The 19,979-nt window shown below is 44.1% G+C and overlaps 1 protein-coding gene across 1 annotated transcript in view; it reads left to right on the forward strand.

Annotated features, from left to right (window-relative positions):
• The first annotated feature begins 6,988 nt into the window (after nt 1–6,988).
• The window catches only part of LOC122548841 (adrenocorticotropic hormone receptor-like), a 96,006-nt gene continuing 83,015 nt past the window's right edge, over nt 6,989–19,979 (forward strand). The window contains exon 1 of the mRNA XM_043687684.1: nt 6,989–7,093. The gene's annotated coding sequence lies outside the window, so the exon portion shown is untranslated. The remainder of the gene's footprint in view (nt 7,094–19,979) is intronic.

Here is a 19,979-nt window from a genome sequence, read left to right on the forward strand (position 1 = left end):
CAGGTAGAACCTCAGTACGTAGTGGCACTTGGTGTTTGCGTACCGGGGATCCACGCACAGCGTGATGCAGCCACACACAAATGTGGCCATCAGGGTGAGGGTGGCATTGGGTGTGTTTTTTCCCCCATTGCCCAGATCTTTATACATTGAGTCCCTTTGGACCCGGTCCATCTTTGACCTCCATATAAACTGGAAGATGGCCCGGGTGACTGCAGCGGCTCAAGTTCTGGGAATAGGCCAGACCCGTGCCGTGTATAACAGCAATGACAGTGCCTCACACCTGATGACCAGGATTTTTTCCCGCGATGGAGAGCGACCGAAGCTTCCATCTGCCCAGTTTCTGCCTCACTTTGCTGATACGCTCCTCCCAAGACTTGGCGCACGCCCCAGCCCCCCCGAACCAAATACCCAGCACCTTCAGATGGTCGGTCCTGACGGTGAAGGGGATCGAGGATTGGTCAGCCCAGTTCCCGAAGAGCATGGCCTCGCTCTTGCCTCGGTTTACCTTGGCTCCCGAGGCCCATTTGAACTGGTCACATATGCACATGAGTCTGTGCACGGACAGCGGATCCGAGCAGAAAACGGGGATGTCATCCATGTACAGGGAGGCCTTAACCTGCAGACATTCATATAAGACCATAAGAAACAGGAACAGGTCTGGGTCTTTTGGCCCCTCCTGCCTTCCCCACCATTCAGTAGGATCATGGCTGATCCAACATTCCTCACAGTAAGAGTTATCTACATTGTTGCGGGTCCGGATTCACAGACCAGGTACGGATGACAATTTCCTTCCCTAAAGGACATTAGTGAATCACATTGGGTTTTCCAACAATCACTTTTGGAGTCTTAATTCCAGATTTTCATTGAATTCAAATTCTACCATCTGCCGTGCTGGGATTCAAACCCGGGTCCCCAGGACATTGCCTAGGTCTCTGCATTAATAGTCCAGGGATAACTGCAGGCTATCACCTCTCCTTGACTGAGATGAGGAGGAATCTCTTCTCTCTTTGATTCCCTGGCTGATCAAGAATCTATCTATCTTAGCCTTAAATATATACAAGGACTCGGTCCCCACAGCTCTCTGTGGCAAGGAGTTCCAAAAACTCACAACCCTGTGAGCCAAGAGATTCCTCCTCATCTCAGTTGAGGGGAAGTGATGGCCTAACGCAATTATCCATGGACTATTAACCCAGAGACTTCGGTAATGTTCTGGGGACCTGGGTTTGACCCACCAGGGCAAATGGTAAAACTTGAATTCAATGAAAATCTGAAATTTAGAGTCTAATGGTGACCACAAAATCCATTGCCAATTGTTGGAAAACCCATTGTGGTTCACTAATGTCCTTTAGGGAAGGAAACTGATCTGACCTACATGTGATTCCAGACCCACAGTAATGTAGTTAACTTACATGGGATGGGTGATGAATTCTGACCTAGCCACTGATACCTTCAGCTCAAGAACAAAGCATAGAAACATAGAAAATAGGGGCAGGAGTAGGCCATTCAGCCCTACGAGCCGACGCCACCATTCAATGTGATCATGCATTCCCAGTATCCCATTCCTAGCCTCTTCCCTTACCCCTTTATCCCAAGGGCCAGGTCCAACTCCCTCTTGAATATATCGAATGAACTGGCCCCAACAGCTGCCTGTGGGAGTGAATTCCGCAATGAAGAAGAAGAACAAAAGGAAGAAGAGAAAAAAAGACTCTGTCTTAAATATCTTTTTAAGTCTTCACTGTTTCTGGGAGGTGTTATGTTTAGGTGAGAAAAATAACGAGGTCACGTCTTTCTCAAGAAACAAGAATGTCATTTTCTGGCTAAGGATCATTGGGTGAAACTATATTTGGAATTCTGAGCTCAGATGGGGACCCAGAGTTTGTGACTGTACTGTGCTGCCATAACAAAACATCCAATAAAGAAAACAGCACAGTCTTGAATCTCAGCAAACTTGGTTTTAAGATTTAGACCTGAATTTCCCTGAGAGAATACCAAAGCAAAATCATTTTGCAACACATTGACAGGAGAATATTGGATGCGGACACAGATACAGAAAGGGTTAACACAAATGGCCAAAAGATTAGTGAAGCAATTAGGTTTTTAAGCAGCAGGAGGAGCACTGGAGTGAGACAGAGATTTAGAAAGAGAAGGGCAGAGCTTGGCAGAAACCGAAGCCAACAATGCCAGAGAGAAGGAAATCTGAGATGTGAATATAATCAGAATAGAAGGAGTGCCAACATTTCCGAATCACAGAGATTAGGCACATCTGCCTTTTAGAACTCCCCATTTCTTTAAAACTGGAGTTACATTTCTCAAAAGAAATGCAATTTTATCCACTGAATTGCTTCTTAAAGTAGTGGAATACAAATTAGCAGCATTTCGCACATATCTGATTCTGTCACGCAGCAAGAGGTGCCCTTGGCTCGGTCAGCATTTATTGTCCTATGAACCATGTTCCTCGGATGCTGCCTGACCTGCTGCGCTTTTCCAGCAACACATTTTCAGCTCTGACCTCCAGCATCTGCAGCCCTCACTTTCTTCTATGAACCGTGTGGCTTGCTCAACCATTTCAGAAGTTAGTTACAAGTCACCCACTTTGCTGTGAGGCTGGAGTCAAGTGTAGATGAGGATGGTAAGGAACATTAGTGAACCAGATAAGTTTTTACATCAATCAATGATAATTGCCAGAGTCACAATTACTGAGACTCACTTTGTATTCAGATTTATTAACTGACTTTAAATTCCACTAGCTGCCGTGGTGAGATTTAAACACCAGATATAAAACATGACAATGGTGCTATCTGTATATGAGACATATTTCACCAATCATGAGAACAAGACAGTTTCATGATTTGCTTTTTTTACTGGTTGCCTTTAAATTATCATAAAGTCTATATCGTTTCCTTGGCTATTTTCCTTCAGAATTCTGAGAGCATGTTAAACCCAGGTGGCTTATCCCCTGTCGGGATCATAATCTAGAATGTTCCAACCCCTACGCATCTGGAACATAGGAACAGGAGTAGATCATTCAGCCCCTCAAACCTGTTCCACCATTCACAGAGATCATGTCTGATCGGTGGCCAAACTCCAGCTACCTGCCTATGGTCCATATCTCTTAATAACCAATTGCTAAACAAAAATGTCTCATATTTCAAATTAACAACTGCTTTTTGTGGAAGAGAGTTCTAAGAATCTACCTGTGTGTAGAAGTGCTTCCTAACATCTCTCCTGAATGCTCTGGCACAATTCTCCTAGTTCTAGAATCCCAGAACAGTGAAAATAGTTTACCTACTCTTGTCTGTTCCTGTTAACATCTTGAAGATTCCAATTAGATCTCTCTTCCAAATTCTCAAGAAAACAAGCCTAATTTGTATAACCTCTCCACATTACCCTAAAGTCCAGGTATCATTCTTGTAAACCTGCATTGCATACCCTCCGAGGTCAAAGTGAGGACTGCAGATGCTGGAGATCAGAGTGAGAGTGTGGTGCTGGAAAAGCACAGCAGGTCAGGCAGCATCCGAGGAGAAGGGTCGATGTTTTGGACGTAAGCCCTTCATCAGGCTTATGCCTGAAATGTTGACTCTCCTGCTCCTCAGATGCTGCCTGACCAGCTGTGTTTTTCCAGCACCGCACTGTTCGACTCCCCATGAGGTCAGTCAATCCTTCCTTATGTGTGGTGTGCAGATTTCTGACAGTACTCCAAGTGGGGTCTAACCATTCTTTTTAAAAGGAATTCAAACCTAAACCACCTGCCACTGTGGGATTTGAACCCATGTGCCCCAAACATTAATCTGGGGTTTAGGTTACTAGGTCAGTGACATATGGAGCTATATCAATGTTCATTCACTGCCACTGGATCACTAACAGTAAGGTCTACCTACAACATGCATGACAGTGATTCAAGCAGGAAGCTCACCACCACCTTCACTAGTGCAACTGTGGATAGTCCATAAATATTGGCCCAGCCCACATCCTACAAATGACTTTTTTTAAAAATCCCTCATACGACTGAAAGGTGCAGGAACAGATCATTTCTTCTCAGTGTAGACTGAGAGATGAAAATTGTCCAGGACCACCAGTGAGAACTGCTCTCCCCTTCAAGTAATACTGTGGGAAATTTTACAGCCACATGAGAGGGGCAATGAAGATTTAGCATCTAATCTGAAAGACAGATGTTGACGCTACCTTGCACTGGTGGGAACGAAGGCTGAGAACTATTGTGTCCTTTCCCACTAATTCCTAGCGATTCCATGGGGAACGTGTGGAAATCATGGCAAGAACAAGATGCTCGAGAGGCTGAATTTACAGATAAAGCACAACAGCCTGATTGATGTTACAGATGTTTCCAACGTCAGCCTAATGTGAGTCTGAAGCGGAGAACCAGTACTGTGATGATCTTAACTGCCACCGGGAGGTGCTGTGACAGAAGAGGTAAGAGTTGGTATGGGTCATATTCCAATCAAGCTCTGCAATTGATTACGATCGCTGCTAATCTTTCACATCAAGTCTACTGTTCCACTCTGCCCCCATAACGTTCCTGATCCCTCAGCACGACCCAACAGTTAATCCCCGAAGCTCCCCACTTGTTTCTGTTGCTGCTCCTGGCCCTAATAAACGGCAGCCAATATCATTCCAATTTAGATAACCGATGGGGATGTTTATTTATGTTGATGGTGCCATATGAATGCAAGTAGCTATTGTAGGGCAAATCCCACCCTGCGCACTTGGATGGTGAAAATATGAAAAAGAATGCAAAGGAAAACAGACTACAAATTTAGCCAGGAAAGGCTCTCAGTAAAAATAAACTGTGCTTTCCATATTGACACCAATTGATGCAACTATTTAAGGACAGTCATTTCCTGCTCAGGAACAACTAATGATATGGGACAGTTCAGCATTGAAGTTTACCACATTGTATTTCTCCATTTTCTAATTCATTCTTACAATCTGTAATGCTGGACTTTTAGGCCGTAAGCCCATGAGACATAGGAGCAGAAATTAGACCATTCAGCCCATCAAGTCTGCTCTGCCATTCAGTCATGGCTGATAAGTTTCTCAACCCCATTCTCCTGCTTCCCTCCCCATAACCCTTGATCCCCTTGACAACCAAGAACCTATCTATCTCCATTTTAAATATACTCAATTTCTTTATTTTTCTCTTTTTTTTTCCCTAAGAACCTTTACTGAAGAATCTACCTCTGCTTTGTACCTAAAATGGCTCCGTACATGGTGACTTGTAAACTTTTCACTGCACTCATTTGAGTACATGTGACAATAAAGCTAATTCATTTCAATTCAAAAGCTTTCCAGCAGAAAAAAATACCAAAGAGATTGAAAAAGCCAAGACTGACGGGTGAACTGATAGAAATGGGTTCAGTCATTTAGCTGTAGAAAATCTGTCCCCTTTGTGAGGGAGATTAAAACTAGGTAGCATTAAAATAAGACAGTCACCAAAAAATCCAACAAGGGATTCAGGATGGCTTCATTCTGCTGAAAGTGGTTAGAATGTGAAACTTAGACCCAGAAATCTAAGTTACATTGGACAGCGTAGATATATTTAAGAGGAATCTAAGTGAATGCATGAGAGAGAATGGAACAGACTGCTATGCTTTTGGGGTTGGATGAAATAAGTGGTTTTGTAAAAGGTAACGATTCTGAAGGGGTTTTTAGATTAGATTAGATTACATTAGAAGGGGTTAATGTTCATTTTGCATTCACTCCCCCACATTCTACTGAAGTTATGCACAGTCTGTGGGTGGAGGTGAGGATTTTTACTCTAGATTTCGGGAGAGAGCCTATCTATTTGTACCAGCTCCCTAAGGTTCTCTTCATTACGTAGTTGCACCTACTGCTAAAATGCAATAAACCTTATATGTAAGAGCAGTATCTCTTCTGTACATACTCGATGATGGCATATACTCTAACACTAATCACTAGACCCAGGCAAAGTAAAGACAAAGGAGGATTGAAGGTAACAAGCAACCCTTACCCAGGACCATGTACTGGCAGAGATGGCAACTCCCATACAGTACCAGTGATGGTCGCCTGGGGAAGACAGCACAAAGGATTCATGTAGGGTTCAAACAATGGTGTGGATCAATTGCACCAAATGGCTTGTTCCTGTGCTGATCTTTGTTGTTGGAGGACAAGAATGATTCAAATGACAAAAGGTTTTATTGTGCAAGACCAAACAGGGTAGTCAAGGTTTGGTAGAAAGTTGGTCACATATATGGAGGAAAATGGAAAAGCATGAAGTTGGACAGGTTTGAAGAAAAGGTAGATGGTTGCTGGGATCAAAGATTATTCCTTCGAATATGGAAATGCCAGTGCAAGGAAGAGTGGCACTTAGGACATAAGAAATAGGAGCAGGAGTACTCCATCTGGCTTGTCAAGCCCGCTCCGCCATTTAATAAGATCGTGGCTGATCTTTTCATGGACTCAGTTCCACTTGCCTGCCTGCTCACCCTAACCCTTAATACCCTTAGTGCTCAAAAATCCATCTATCTTTGCCTTAAAAACATACAACAGCAAACATTCATTTCCTCAAGTCAATGCTGGAAAAACTTGACAGTGAACAAAGCAGCACACCAAAAGCAATGAACTCGGACTGCTGGAAATCTCAAATCAATTTTACTTCAGCTGCAGTTTCTTACTTTTATAATTCCGAAGTAATTTAAATACATTTAGTCATTTTTTTTTTAAAAAGTGGAGTTGAATAAAAACTCAGACGATTCAGAGAACTGACTGTCTGTGCCTTGTTTGTTTTTTGGTATGTTGATGGTTTTATTGGCTCTCAGTAAAATATAGAGAAGGATATGAATTTCCAAGGTCTGCTGAGCTCAGGCAGAGGAAGGGTTGAAATATACAGCCCCTCATCATTTATAAATCGCATCAAATTACATAAAACGTCATCTGGTCTCACTTGGCTTCTGAATACAGCTAATGTTTAAAGGTCAGTTCACTTTTCCATTGTGGGAGAATACAGCTCAGCCTCCAGTGTTCACATCACAGAACAGCACTTGGAAATAATCTCTCCAAAGAAGGTCACCAGTGAAAACAGAGAAAGAGCAAAACAATTTCAACGACACTTTGTGAGGTATTTAAGTTTTTTTCCTTTTATTTCTAAGAAAACTCTGGTAGTTTCAAGGATGGAAATGAATCAGTTGCAACTGGAAATTGAGACCTTTATATGTTGTTCTACAAGTCAATGTTATCCTCAGCATATTTTCTGCTCTGAAGAGCGTTGTTGTATGTTCAGTCTTTTCAGTTGCAGCTTGATCAGTACAAAGCGGTTAGCCCACGCCACGTGCCCCTTTATTCCCACTTAGCTGTAAACTTGCATTTGTTTCATCTTCGAGTTCCAGTTCATCAAAAGGTTCAACAGAAACTTTCAGAATATTGTGTTACAATGGTACAGGGAATTTCCATGAAACTTCCATTGCTGAATATTTAGCTCTGAGTGAACGTGACAAAATGGATTTATATCGGGGTTTTTGCTCAGCTGCTGTGAACGTTTAGGATCAGCTTCTGTTTCTGTTATGCAAAAGAATTCTGCAGCTCTCTCTTTAATATTGTCAACTCTTACAACAGGTGAAATAATGCTAGGTAACAGCACAAGACTTTAAACCAGTATTTTCTCTGGACGGTCAGCTGGACATGAAATGTTCAGTAGTGCTTTATTTTTGGAAGAAGCTATGTGCTGGCTATCTCAGTGTCTGTTCAGCAAAATGCTGAAAGCACGTTTATCTGGTCACTAATCATCCTTGCTGTTTTTGGGTTCTTTCCATGTGCAAATTGGCTGCTGTCACATTAGTGTCAAAAGTGTGGTGCTGGAAAAGCATAGCTGGTCAGGAAGCATCTGAGGAGCAGGAAAATCGATGTTTCAAACAGAAATCCTTCATCAGGAATGAGGCTGGGGTGGAGAGATAAATGAGAGGGGGTGGGGTTGGGGGGGAAGGTAGCTGAGAGTGCAATAGGTGGATGGAGGTGGGGGTAAAGGTAATAGATCGGAGGGCGAGGTGGTGCAGATAGATGGGAAGGAAGATGGACCGATGGGAGTCTAGATTAGAATGGTGCTGGAAAAGCACAGCAGGTCAGGCAGCATCCGAGGAGCAGGAAAATCGACATTTCGGGCAAAAGCCCTTCATATCATCTGCAGTCCTTGTTTTTACCCTGATGGACCGATGGGACGGGTCTTGAGGACGGTGCTGAGCTGGAAGGTTGGAACTGGGGTAAGGAGGGGAAATTAGGAAACTGGTGAAATCTACATTGATGCCACGGGGTTGGAAGATCCTGAAGCAGAAGATGAGGCGTTCTTCCTCCAGGCATCGGGTGGTAAGGGAGTGGCGATGGAGGAGGTCCAGGTCCTCGGCAGAGTGGGAGGGAGAGTTGAAGTGTTCGGCCACAGGGCGGTGGGGTTGATTGGTGCGGGTGTCCCTAAAGCATTCTGCGAGTTCGCATCCTGTCTCCCCAGTGTAGAGGAGACCGCATCAGGAGCAACGGATACTGTAAATGACATGTGTGGAAGTACATGTGAAACTTTGATGGATGTGGAAGGCTCCTTTAGGGCCTTGGATAGAGATAAGGGAGGAGGTGTGGGCACAGGTTTTGCAATTCCTGCTGGCAGGGGAAGGTGCTGGAAGGGGAGGGTGGGTTGTTGGGGCGAATGGACCTGACCAGGTAGTCATGGAGGGAACTGTCTTTATGGAAAGCGGATCGGGGTGGGGAGGGAAATAAACCTCTGGTGGTGGGGTCTGTTTGTAGGTGACAGAAATGGCGGAGAATGATGCGATATGTGCGGAAGTTGGTGGGGTGGAAGGTGAGGACCACGGGAGCTCTTGTTGCAGTTGGATGGTTGGAGTTCAAGGGTGGAGGTGTGGGAAGTAGATGAGATGTGCTGGAGTGCATCATTTACCACGTGGGAGGGGAAATTGCAGTCTTTAAAGAAGGATGCTTTCTGGTGTGTTCTGTGGTGGAACTGGTCCTCCTGGGAGCAGAAGCGGCAGAGGCGGACGAATTGGGAATACGGGATGGCATTTTTGCAGGGGGCAGGGTGGGAGGAAGTGTAATCCAGGTAGCTGTGGGAGCCGGTGGGTTTGTAAAAAATGTCAGTGTTGAGTCAGTCACCATTGATGGAGTTGGAGAGGTCCAGTGGCTGCTATTCGGAAAGTCTATACAAGCACTTTGGGATCTCCTGAAGTTGTGCAAGGCCCTACATAAATGCACATCTTTCTTTATATACATTGGGAACTACACATTCATTTAAAACCTCTGAATGTTCTGTCTCCCATACTTTCAATACCTGGACCTTAAAGATTGACTAACTCTTTATTAGGCTGTGTGTGCTGGAAATATACAGTTAACACCCACATCCCACAGTTCTTATTCCCTGCAAAACATTCTCTATAAAGGAAGGTAATGGCCTAATGGTATTGGTAATAAACTGATAACCCAAATACTCTGGTAATGTCCTGAGGGCCTAGGTTTAAATCCTGTTGTGACAAGAGGTGGAGTTTGAGTTCAACTTTCTTTAAAAAAAACTAGAGTTAAGAGTCTAATGATGACCATGAATCCATTGTTGATTGTCAGGGAAAACCCATCTGGTTCACTAATGCCTTTTATGGAAGGAAATTGCAATTCTAACCTGGTTTGGCTAGATGTGGTTGGCTCTTAACTGCCCCATAGACAATTAAGGAACAGGCAATAAATGCTGTCCTAGCCAGTGACACCCATATCTCACAAATGAATATAAAAAAAGTCATGTGGTTCCTTTCCTTCACACTGTGTCCTCACTATGTTGCAATCAGAACGTAGCCTGAATCTTCCTTGATCTATTTGTTTCCCTGTGAATTCAAATGCGTTTACGTCCTTATCTTCTTGTTTCTGACCTTCCGCTAGGAATCTCTTGGCTTTTAAAATGCACGGTAGATGTCTCCAGTTTCCTGATTTATAACATTTCTCTGTTTCTCCCACCCACTCCCTCTCCAGCCTTGGTGCCTGACCCTTTCACCTTGGCATCTCAGTTACATTCAGAAAGAAAAACTGCTGCTGTTATCTGGGGCTCTGTCGCAAGAGGTTTGCTGAAAGTCAACAATTGCAAATCCCTATTACCACGCTCCTCAGGGAGGTTTTCTGCACTGCGTGATTTGTCAATGAACATATTCGGCTGCATGATTGGATTATGCCCCAGCACTAAGCCTGATCAAATGTAGTATCCTCATCAATGCACCCTCTAACCAGGTGTGTATAGCTTTCCCTCTATCACACCAACTGCAATTGTGCTTCACATACAACTGCCCAGAGCATATATTTCAGAAATAGGCCATTCGGCCCATCTCTCTTCATTTTGTATCAGAGTCGTACAGTCATACAGCATGGAAGTAGACCCTTCGGTCCAACCAGTCCATGCCGACCATAATCCCAAATTAAACTCATCTCACCTTCCTGTGCTTGGCCCATAATCCTCCAGACATTTCTTCTTCATGAACTTATCTAAATGTCTCTTAAATGTTGTAACTGTACCTGCATCCACCAATTCCTCTGGAAGTTTATTCTGCAGATGAGCTGCTGCCTGTGCCCCTCATTTCTTTTTTAAATCCTTCTCCTTTATGCCCTCCCCAGTGTTAAACTCCCCCACCTACCATTCGCCTTATCTATACCCCTCATGATTTTGTAAACCGCTATAAAGGTGACCCCTCAACTTACTACACTTTACTGAAAACAGTCCCAGATGAGAGTGGTGCTGGATAAGCACAGCAGGTCAGGCAGCATCCGAGGAGCAGGAAAACTGATGTTTCGGGGTAAGAGCCGTTCATCAGGAATGAGGCTGGAAGCCTCGGGGGTGGAGAGATAAATGGGAAAGGGGTGGGGCTGGGTAGAAGGTAGTTGAGAGTGCAATAGTTGGATGGAGGAAGGGGTAAAGGTGATAGGTCGGAGAGGGTGGAGAGGATAGGTAGGAAGGAAGATTGGCAGGTGTGACAGGTCATGAGGATGGTGCTGAGCTGGAAATTTGGAACTGGGGTAAGGTGGGGGGAGGGGAAATGATGAAACTGGTGAAGTCCACATTGATGCCCTGGGGTTGAAGGGTTCCGAGGCAGACGATAAGGCGTTCTTCCTCCAGGAGTCGGGTGCTGAGGGAGTGGCGATGGAAGAGGTCCAGGACCTGCATGTCCTCAGCAGAGTGGGAGGGGGAGTTGAAATGTTCGGCCACAGATCCAGCATCTGCAGTCCTCACTTTTGCCTGAAAACAGTCCCAGTCTATCCAGCCTCTCCTCCTAACTCAAAGTATCATTTCATTCCTCATGTCTTTTAAAGTAGTTTTCCTGAAGTATGCGTATGTTATTCACCTGAATTGCTCCAACTGATGTCAAGTTCCGCACTCCAACCACACTCTGCTGAAGAAGTTTCTCTGAATTCTCGATTTATTTGTGACCCTCTCATATTTATGGATTCCAAATTGGACATTTCTCTCCTTGAAACTGTGACGTAGGCAACTGGATCTTCGGACATAAAATTGCTGCAAGATCATTGTTCTCGCTCTGTTTGAAGCTCTTAAAATGATGTACAAAAGAGATTATTGTTCCACACCTTGATCTCGCAATCGAGCTCAGTTCTCAAATCTCCAAAGTGGTAAATCAAGCTGTGTAAATTGTTATGAAGGTTCATAGGCTGAGATAAAGGATCAATTAGGATCATGTTGAACAGTGGAGCCAGAGATGTGTTGCTGGAAAAGCGCAGCAGGTCAGGCAGCATCAAAGGAGAAGGAGAATCGACGTTTCGGGCATAAGCCCTTCTTCAAACGTCGATTCTCCTTCTCCTTTGATGCTGCCTGACCTGCTGCGCTTTTCCAGCAACACATTTTTCAGCTCAGATCCCCAGCGTCTGCAGTCCTCACTTTCTCCCAGTGGAGCTAGCTCAATGGGCTGAATAGCCTACTCCTGTTTTTATTTCCATGATTCTATAATATGCACTTGAGTTCTAAAATGAAGGAAAACTTGATTTTTTTTTTTGTTTTCAGTTTTGTGAAGGCCTGACTTTTTTCAAAAGCTCAGAAAGTAATTTGGAGCACTGATGTCACAGTACTTCACTTAAATGACCAAATTCCATCCGGGGAACTAATTGTTGGCCAATTTCAGTTTTGAACAACTCAGAGAGCACCAGCTGCAGAATCAGGTTCATTTCAGAGGGACAGAGAGATCCAGAACAGCAGAGGTGCCGTTATGAGCAATCTCCAGGCAGTCAGGGCTGGGAAGAAATCCTGAACTGCTTAGAAAAACTCCAAAGGGAGAAGGTGGTGTCAGAGATAAAGACAACCTACAGGACGGTTGAAGACAGGAATCTAAGGAACCCATGTTGAGTAATAATGAGCAAGATTAGCAGCTTCTTTTAAAGATCTTGGGGAGAGATATGAACTGGAGAAATTCGTATTTCATGAATGTGCAGAAATTTGCTGAAAGCTGGCTAAGTATTACCATAGCAACTGAGCAAGATTTATTACAGAGATAGAAGTTAAAAACCTCTTCACTAAATATCTGTAAGGGTATTTACAGATACCCTTCTGCTGGGGTAAAGAAGATAAATCTTTCTTTCTGATATGAAGAGATTGTTCCAACACAGGCCGTTCTGCTTAACCAGGAGAAAGTGAGGACTGCAGATGCTGGAGATCAGAGTCAAGAGTGTGGTGCTGGAGAGGCAAAGAAGGTCAGGCAGCATCTGAGGAGCAGGAGAATTGATGTTTTGAGCTCAAGCTCTTCATTTCTGCTATAATGCGCATTTTGTCAGCACAAGTTGGCTCTAACGTGATTGCCAAATTGTGGACCTTGTTTGGATAATGCAAACTTTCTACTGAGCGGGAAGAGCGATTTTCTATAGTGATCTTCTACAGCGTGACTTTCTATAGCAGTTTTCCGTAGCGCAATTTTCTGGAGTGTGAAGTTGCAGGGGATCACAACAGTCACTTTATAGCAGAACGACCTGTAGTTTGTGTTTAGTGTAATAGAGATTGTGTTATCTCTGTGGTGCATTAAACTTTTATTTTTGCTTGCTGAAAGTACATTGGCAGCCGAATGTGTTTAAGGTTATAAGAATGATCTTCAAGATGAACAGGACAATTCCAGAAGATGCCAGCTTCTGTGGCAAACACTTTCATCACCACTGACCACCAAATAGCATAAGCATGGCACCGGGAGGTAGGATTCATAATTAATGATGGGAGCAGTGGAAGGGTGTGTGAGGAAAGTGGCCATGACTGGCACAGGGAAACCCTCAATGAAACTTCCTGAAACAGACACAGCCAAAATATGGGCAGTTTCAACCTTTTGCCTCTTTTCTTTCACACAGCGTGTAGTTCAGGTTTGGAATGTAATGTCTGGAAGCAGGTTCAATTGAGACATTCAAGAGGGGCATTGAATGGTTATTTAGAGAGAAATAGAGTGCGAGGTAAGTGGGGGGAAAGCAAGAAATTGATACCAGGTAATGGTGTTCAGTTATAGAATCTTACAGCATGGAAATAGACCCTTCAGTGCATACTAACCATGTTCCCAAACTAAACAAGTCTGACCTGCCTGTGCTTGGCAGGTAAGGGGGGGGGGGGAAGCAAGAAATTGATACCAGGTAATGGTGCTCAGTTATAGAATCTTACAGCATGGAAATAGACCCTTCAGTGCACACTAACCATGTTCCCAAACTAAACAAGTCTGACCTGCCTGTGCTTGGCCCATATCCCTGAAGAAGGGCTGATGCCCGAAACGTCGATTCTCCTGTTCCCTAGATGCTGCCTGACCTGCTGCGCTTTTCCAGCAACACATTTCCATCCTTGGCCCATATCCCTCCTACTCATGAACTCATCCAAATGTCTTTTAAATGTTGCAACTGTGTCTGCATCCATCACTTCCTCTGGCAGTTCATTCCACTCTGTGTGTAAAAAACCTTGCCCCTCATGTCCTGAAAGATGCACATTTATACGGGGCCTAGCACAACTTCAGGAGATCCCAAAGTGCTTTTATGGACTTTCTGACCAGCAGTCACTGGACCTCTTGTCAACTTAAAAATAAACTCTCTAGTTTTGAACTCCCCCACTCTAGGAAAAAGACCATTGCTATTCATCTTATCTATGCCCCTCATGATCTTATAAACCACAATAATGTCACCCTCTCAACCTCCTACGCTCCAGTGAAAGAAGTCCCAGTCATTTCAATCTATTTTTTATATCTCAAACCCTCCATTCCCAGCAACATTCTGGTAATTTTTTTGCTGGAGCATCTCCAGTTTAATAGTATTCTTCCTATGACAGGCCAACCAGAATGATACACCAGAAGAGTCCACACAAACGTCCTGTCCAATCTCAACATAACTATACTCAAAAGATCTGCGCACATCACTAAAAGCGTTTGGTCTGATCATTATCACATTGTGGCTTTAGATCTTGCAGTACACAAGCTAGCCGTCACGTCTCCTGCATATCAGTGACAACTTTTCAAGAAGTATTGTGATTTTGAAAGATCAGTGTAACTCTTGATTGTTCTTATTAAAACAAAAGCAAAATATTGATGATGATGGAACTCTCAAATGAATAAACTATCAGTGCTTGATGCTACAGGTCTGACAGTGTCTGTGGAGAGTGGAAACGTTGAGTCCAATATGATTCTTCTTCAGGACTGAAGACAGAGGTGAAAAAATGATGGGTTTTACACTATGAAAACCAACACTTCCTAGTTTTATTTCTTTATTGTTCTTTCTATTCCTGTACACAACTCAGACCTCTAACATCCCTAACATGGTTCATTTCACTGTAATCCCAGCTGATGGGTAGAATTCAGATCCCAGAGTGAAACGTGGCTTGATAGATCAACGTTTTGTTCTTGTAATTTGGTTACCATGGAGGTCGCTCACTGAATGTATTCACAAGAAGCTACCAATATAATCTTAGTTTATTAATTCATTAAACAAACGAATAGTAAAAAAACAAAACTATCTATACAACAACTGTTACCACTGACACCTGGAGGAAGAATGCCTCATATTCTGCCATGGGACCCTGCAACTACACGAGATAAATGTGGATTTCAACAGCTTCCTCATTTCCCCTCCCTCCACATTATCCCAGTCCCAAGCCTCCAACTCGGCACTGCCCTCCTGACCTGTCCATCACTCCCCTCTCTGACCTATCACTTTCTCTCTCACCTTCATCCACCTATCGCTTTCTCAGCTACCTTCCCCCCAAACCCCACCTTCTCCCATTTATCTCTCAGCCTCTGGCACACAAGCCTCAATCCTGATGAAGGGCTTATGCCCAAAACGTCAATTCTCCTGCTCCTCAGATGCTACCTGACCTGCTGTGCTTTTCCAGCACCACAGTCTCAACTCTGATCTCCAGCATCTGCAGTCTTCACGTTCTCCTATGTAACAACTTGTAAAGTTCTTACCAACAAACAGTGGAAAGAAAGATTAAATTGTTTTTCTAGGCAACATCCATTAGAGATACTCAGCCCCCATGTTTCCAGACATCCACAACAGCTAAAAATGTGCACTGATGCAGACTCGCATGTTCATGAATCCAGACCCACCATCGTCACATACATGTGTCTTCACATGCAAGTATCACACTGCACACGTGCATTAAAGTGTATGTGCTTTTGAAACAGGGTACAGTGGCGGAGAATCGGGACGTGGGAAGAGAGAAATGGGGGGTAGGTTGGACAATGACAGTTGCGGGGAGAGACCCTCCTCCTGAAATCCTTCCTCCTCTAAATTCCCTCCATGCCCGTTCACCCCTCTCCCGAAACAAACACCCCGCCTTTCCCACTCACCCCTCCCTACCCCACGGTTCTCCCATACCTTCTCCTGCTCACCCCATTCAGGGTTCTGATTCCTCCCATCCCCCAGATCCCAATTCCCCTTTCCTCCCAGGTTCCAATACGCCATTCCCCTCCCCCTAGGTTCCAACCATCCCCTCTTCCCAGGCCGACCGAAACTGATTTAAATGCACATTCACAGCTTGAAATGTCACATAGCATGCATTTGCTGGTGCCAATAATCACAGCCAATGATGGGGTGCTGCTAATCCTCTCTGTAAAATTTCTGAACTCAACTGTCAAGGCTGCAAGAGGTGTCCTTTTGACAAATTGCTGTACATTTACCAGATGTGACTCACTTCATTAATGTCTCATCCTTATGACAAACAAACTAACTCACTGACGTTTTTCACTGAATTCTAAGAAAAGCTCAGGGTCAACCCTTCAGCCATTATTTTCCAAGGTAGCTTGTATTGTAATTTAGCTTAAATTGCGTGATCTCTTGCATGTGCTGTTTTGACGTAACGCTAAAAAGAATGTTTCTGACCTTAAATAAACAAGTTCACTGTCACAAAACTAAAAAAAACTCTGCTTAAAACCTAAAACAACTATAATAACATCTCAACTTTCATCAGACTTGTTTAAGCTTGGCAATGTATTCAATTATCACCAAGGTAGTTACTCAAGACACACTCTATTAAAAAGACCTTTAATATACCCTGCTCAAACTACATTGAAGTTGTTCCTCACAAATCAGAAAGAGCAAACATTAATAGGTTGCATGTTATCTTCCAATTAGAATTAACAAAGATTCAAAAGGGGTAAGGTAGGAAAATTCAACTCCTTGATTTGCAAACTCGAATGAGATTCAGAGTGAGGGAGGATGTCCAGAGAAAACTAGCCCACGCCAACATTTTGGTAATATAGAGAAAAGCCACAGCAAGTATCTTACCACCAACACACATCACCAAATTACACAACTCAAATTAACCCTGTTAAGTACTAAATTTTGGATTGCCCCTTAATTTTTTTTCGTTAAATAAGAAACTAAGGGTTGCAGAGACCTGGAGATTGAATAAAAGCACCTTTCATTAGAGATAATGCCATCCAATAATAGTGTGGCAATGTAAGATCAAAAATACAATTATTATCGGGGATGAAAATTACCACTGATACACTTGAGCTCCATTTGCTGCATATGGGAACCAAGGCTGATAGCAGTGTTTAATTCAATGTTATTAAAATAGTGTTTGTAGCTGAGCAAAATGTAGACACTACACGGGAACATAATCAGGCAAATCCAAGCCAAAGGAGACATACTTTGGATAGTTGACTAAATCCTTGTTCAAAGGAGCATTTTACTGCCGGAGAGAATTGTGGACAAGTTTCCGTCGTGAAATGTAGTCCCAGGTAGATGAAGGCATCAGTACACTGAAGGGGCCACTGGCCAGAGATCTTAGAGGGCTGGGGGTTACTAGATAGAGATCAGGAGGGAAGCTATAAAGAGCTTTAAACACAAAGTTGAGAATTTATAAAATTTTAGGTTAAGGAACAGAATTTCAAACACACTCTGGCTTTTGGGGAGGTGGAAGATGGAAGGCTGACTAGGAGAGTGTTGGAATAATCAAGTCTGAATGTAACCTAAGGGATGGCTATTTGGTCCCTTGAGCCTACTCAATACCACCATACCCAATTCACTCAGCACCACATTCCCATGTTATTCCCACATCCCTTGATCCTACATATCTATCAATCTCTATCCTGACTACACTCAATGACTGATAGTTCACAACCCTTCAGGATTGAGAATTCTAAAGATTTATCACCCTCTGAGTGAATAAATTCCTCCCCATCTCAGTCCAAAATGACCTACCCATTATTCCGAGACTCGTCCAAGAACCACCCTACCTCATTTCCCCCACAACCAAGGAAACCTCCTTCTTGCATCTGCACTGTTGAACCCTGTAAAAAGCACATACAAGGGTGACAGAGCAGATGCGGGAGCAGAAATGGTTAACCTTACAGAAATAAGTCTAAACAGGGGTGAAGAAGTGAGAGATCTTGATGGGTGAGTACATTAGTCACTAAAGGTAGCAGTACAAGTAGATAAGGTTGTAAAGAAGGCACATATAATGCTCTCCTTCATTGGGAGAGGCAAAGGCCCCAAAGAATCCTTACCCTGCAGAGATTTTCCTGCACATCCACCCACCTCATCTACTGTTTCCGTTGCTCTCGATGTGGTCTACTGTACATCGGGGAGACAGGACGCCAACCTGCGAAGCATTTCAGGGAACATCTCTGAGACACACGTACTAAACAATCCCACCGCCCAGTGGCCAATCACTTCAACTCCCCTTCCCACTCTGCCAAGGACATGCGAGCCCTGGGCCTCCTCCACCGCCAATTCCTAGCCACCCAACGCCTGGAGGAAGAACACCTCATCTTCCACCTTGGGGTCCTTCAACCACACGACATCAACATCACCTTCACCAGTTTCCTTATCTCCCCTCCCCCTACCTCATCCCAGACCCACTCCTCCAACTTGGCACCTCCCCCCCATCCCCACATTCCTGATGAAGGGCTTATGCCAGAAATGTCAAAACTCCTGCTCCTCGGATGCTGCCTGCCTGGCTGTGCTTTTCCGGTGCCACACTTTTCGACTCTGACTCTCCAGCATCTACAGTCCTCACTTTCTCTCAGAGGCATAGTATACAAAAGTAGGGACGTAATGATAAAACTGGGTAAAGCACTAGTGAGGCCACAACTGGAGTATAGTGTGAGTTCTGGTCACCACATTACAGGAAGGAAGTAATTGCTCAGGAGGCAGTACAGAGAAGATTTACTAGAATGGAGCCAGGGCTGGAGAATTGTAGCTACGAGGAGAGATTGGAGAGGTTGGAGTTGTTTTCCTTGGAACAGAGAAGGCTGAGGGATGACATGATTGAGGTATGCAAAACTGTGAGGGGTAGAGACAGGCAGAAGGAACCTGTTTCCTTTGGCAGAGAGTTCAAAAACCTCATAGATTAAAGGTAAGCGGCAAAAGGATTAATGAGGAAAAACATCTGGTGGGTGTCAGGAATACGCTGCCTGAATTTGTGGTGAAGGCAGAGACCACAACCCTTTTAAAAAGTACCTGCATCTGTATCTTAAGTGCTGTAAGCTGCAAGGCAGTGGGCTTAGTGCAGGAAGATAGGATTGGAAAGGATATCTGGGTGTCTCGGTGTCAAAATGGACAAGATGGGCCAAATAGCCCCCTTCTGTTTATCCTTTCTATGGTTCTATGGTTTTGTGTGCTTGTAAAGAAGTACATTTGAGGGTTTAAAACAGCACTGAGACAGTGATACATCTGGTTCATATCAACTAGGTAAGAACAATGACTGCAGATGCTGGAAACCAGAGTCTAGATTAGAGTGGTGCTGGAAGAGCACAGCAGGTCAGGCAGCACCCGAGGAGCAGTAAAATCAACGTTCCTGATGAAGGGCTTTTGCCCGAAACGTCGATTTTACTGCTCCTCGGATGCTGCCTGAACTGCTGTGCTCTTCCAGCACCACTAATCCTACATCTGGTTCATCTATAGACTTTGGAACCATCATTTGGGATACAGAATATGGCAAAGAAAACCAGCAGAAAAGGAGGGAGGAGTTACAGGCAGGTGACAAGAAACAAAAAGCATGGGACAGGTTACCAAGAAGGCACATTGAGACCAGAGTACTGTGTTCTTTTACTAAACAGCTTACATTCTCTAAAAGGAATATGATAGACAAGATACTCTGAAAGATGGGACACAGACTCCTTCATCATAGAATCCCCACAGTGAGGAAGCAGGCAATGCAGTCCATTAACTACACTAGCATTCAACCCAGGGCTGCCATATCCCTGCATTTCCCATGGCTAATCCACCCAGCCTGCACATCCCTGGACACAATGGGCAATTTAGCATGGCCAATCCAGCTAACCTGCACACCTTTGGACTGTGGGAGGAAAATCAACGAGGTAAAAACAATGACTGCAGATGCTGGAAACCAGATTCTGGATTAGTGGTGCTGGAAGAGCACAGCAGTTCAGGCAGCATCCAAGGAGCTTCGAAATCGACGTTTCTGGCAAAAGCCCTTCATCAGAAATGATGAAGGGCTTTTGCCCGAAACATCGATTTCGAAGCTCCTTGGATGCTGCCTGAACTGCTGTGCTCTT

This window comes from Chiloscyllium plagiosum, chromosome 4 (assembly GCF_004010195.1).
Source record: "Chiloscyllium plagiosum isolate BGI_BamShark_2017 chromosome 4, ASM401019v2, whole genome shotgun sequence".
Classification (NCBI taxonomy): Eukaryota; Metazoa; Chordata; class Chondrichthyes; order Orectolobiformes; family Hemiscylliidae; genus Chiloscyllium; species Chiloscyllium plagiosum.